General features: G+C 37.2%; 1 pseudogene; it reads right to left on the bottom strand.

Annotated features, from left to right (window-relative positions):
* Positions 1-596: 596 nt before the first annotated feature.
* Positions 597-2,733, bottom strand: LOC133785545 (probable galacturonosyltransferase 6; annotated as a pseudogene).
* Positions 2,734-3,256: the final 523 nt, after the last annotated feature.

Genomic DNA, 3,256 nt, shown 5'->3' with positions numbered 1-3,256 from the left:
TGGCACGCATGGTGATGTAGGGAGTTTTGTCGTCATGGTGTGAATGGCGAGGGGGCATCTTATGGACGAAAAACGATCAATTAAAAACGCCATTTTTTTTATAATGTTATGTTTTATGAGACCTTTTTTAAACTTATCAGTGAGACTTGAATTATTGGTTGTTTTAGAACTTTGCATAAACACTGATATTTTCTTTTAAAACTATTGGGCCCAACTTGCATGTTTTTAAGCAAGACCCCACTGAAACCTTTATAATAAGTGGCTTTCTTTTATAGACCAATGAAAATGTGAATGTTTTATTAAGTACTAGTTAAGGGCGTTTCACAATATATATACATATATATATAAATATATATATATACAGTGAATGAAATTTCTTAGAGGCATTTTTTCTACAATCCCTGGATGAGAAATATTGGGGTTGAGAGACACAAGCAGCATATTAGGAAATAGAGCCATAGAATGAGTAAGAATTGAAGAATTAATATTTGTTTTATGGTGGAAATGAGGTATTGATTGATAGTGAGACCTTTTAGCAAATAGTATATGATAAATAAAGATATAAAATACAAATGAACATGAAGAATCATTATGGTAAAAAGAATAAAGTGAACAAGTGAAGTTCCTAAGGCAAGAAAAAAAGGCTGTAAAATTTTTCTGCTATGAATCATCATTATCACGTGTATTGTACTCCCTTCTCTATTGATGATCCTACAAATGTTCAATTATTCGTGGATGTTGCACTGTTGCAAATACGGGTGATCGAACTTGACAAATCTTTTCCAATATTGCTTGTACTTCCCAATTGCTATATCTAACCAAGACTTCATAATTCCATTGTAATGTAACACTGCTACTCTCTCAATGTCCCCATGAACCAATTCAGAGTCATAAACCAGTCCAGTGATATGCCATCGCCGGTCCAAAGCCACCGTTTTCTTATAAAAGGTAACCCATCCAGGGCAAACTCCCAGCCATCCACAAGGGTCGCTCAGAACCCTGCAACCAATCACCCAGAAAAAATAACCATCAAATTATATTATAATGATCGCTTATATCTAAAGTAATTTTTTATTTTTAAGTAATCAACTGGGTAATAAAGTTTAAGGCTCAAGTGGAACTAAGTAGTTATTGTGAAGAGATTTTGATGTACCATTTGTAAGTATCTATGGTAGACCGCAGTCAGATTTTGTTTTCTCCACACCTGTAGATCAAATAGATTTAATCCAAATGCCCAAGTGCATGCATTGATATCAAAACTCTTCGCTACAAAAAGGTCCGAAAAGTTGAGAAAGGTGTCCATCTGGCGATATGAAGATTTTCCTTTCTGACAAGTTTGTACTGCTCCAACTACTTTTCCCTTCATGTCAAGATGCCACAACCCAGTTATGTCTCTTAGCACCACCACATCATTGTCAAAGAGTACTGCCTTATTCAGTGCAGGGAAGATCTCGGGTAGAGAGAAACGAAGGTGGTTAAGTTGAAAAGTAAATCTGGAATCACTTGACTCTTGCTTCAATATTGGATTATTATACTCGGTAAACAACCACCCAAAACTGTCTATGCTCTGGATTTGGATTGTGGCTTTGCCTGGAGGGTTCAATATGAACCACATTGAGATTGCACGGAAATTGAGCGAATTAGTCACCACATGGAAAACAATTTTCTTTGGTTCCTGCACAATTTTATGACAAGAAACAACGATCAAGGTCTGATATATCTATTTCATACCAACAATATCATGGAATCCAGAATCAGTAGTTACAAGTGTAGAATGAAATAAAAGCCAAGAAGCTGCCGCAACATTTTTTTACCATTGCTTAAAATCTGCATTATTGGGAAAGGAAACATAGAAGAATAGTAGGAATTCAAATTATCTCCGCTGCAGAAACAGTGGAGTTGACAACCACTGCACATGCCAGAATATTATTAGAGAAGACAACATAATGATGATGGTTTTGATCATGCAAAAATTTTAGCTTCTGTTGCTTGGGAAGCTGCCTCTCTTCTGGCTCCAAAGTAAAGCATTTGGCAGTAAGGCGCATAGCGAGACAATGGAGCTCTTTCAGGGTAGCTCGTGCAACAATATGGACAAGATATGCTTCTTGCTTCTTTTGCGACTGCACTTGCTCATTGGTTGTGTGAGCCATAGCACGGAGCTTAGCAGCCATGGTAGAGTAATCAGGGTACAACGCACTGGCTTTAGACAATGAAGTTTCCATGTGTCTCATTTTTTGCAAAGCACTGCAATATCGCGGGTTTTAGATTGAAATGAATCTCTGGAACTCACTATGACAGAAAACAATTAAAAAATAAAACAAAATTATATACCTCCTGGACAACTCTGAATCCTTTGTATGCTCACCAAGTGCTTGTTCCACCTCTTTAATTCGTAGTCTCAACTCCTTTACTAAATGAGAATTACTACCTGGTGGTGCAAAATTTAAGTATGCTTCAGCTCTTATTAGTTGATCTTTCATCTCTCTTATCTTCTCATCCGTAACTTTTGGTAACTGAGTGTGACGTTGCGATCATGGTGAGCTTCCTTATTATGTAGTAAATCTCTAATCTCTTTCGTCCTTTCTTCAGTTATTTCACGCAACTGAGAGTTAAATTTCCCCTACAGGCAATGTCATTTTATACTGATAAGCAATACTGTAACCTAGATGCTCAAATGGTAAAATGAATATATTTTTCTTCTCTGGCACCAACCAACGGAGGAATGATAATCATGGAAAGAGATTGGCACAAAATTATGAGAAAACAAGAGAGATGAAGAGGGTATAAGCCAGAAACATTACACGAAATGAAGTTTCCAATTTAAAAGGAAAACGCAAGAGAGAGAGAGCTGATTTTAGTGTGGTCGGACCTCAGAGCGATCTTTGAATCTAAATGCAGACAGTGAAAAAATCGAACTCGTTCCTTCTAGTTTCACGCAAGAGAGAGAGAGATATATACCTAATTTAGGGCACAATAACATCAATAAAAAATAAAAATGGACTTAGCGGGCTTTGCGGGGAAAAGTGGCGCGCCTCAACTTTTTTTTTAGTACCGCCAAATTTTATGGGTTTAGTATAACAATTTTTTTAAAAAGTTATACTTAAATGTCGTGGAAAGGGTTATTTGGTGTAGTGAACCTAAGTCCCTAAAACTAACTACACCATGGCTGCCATGCCGGCCGAACATGCAAGCGCTGCTTTAAAGCCCTCAAACTCATGGCTGGTCGACATTCCTCTTGCCCTTACCTGCACCATAG

This window comes from Humulus lupulus, chromosome 6 (genome assembly GCF_963169125.1).
Source record: "Humulus lupulus chromosome 6, drHumLupu1.1, whole genome shotgun sequence".
NCBI lineage: Eukaryota > Viridiplantae > Streptophyta > Magnoliopsida > Rosales > Cannabaceae > Humulus > Humulus lupulus.
Note: the sequence above shows the minus strand (reverse complement) of the source record. Positions and strands in the feature narration are given on the sequence as shown.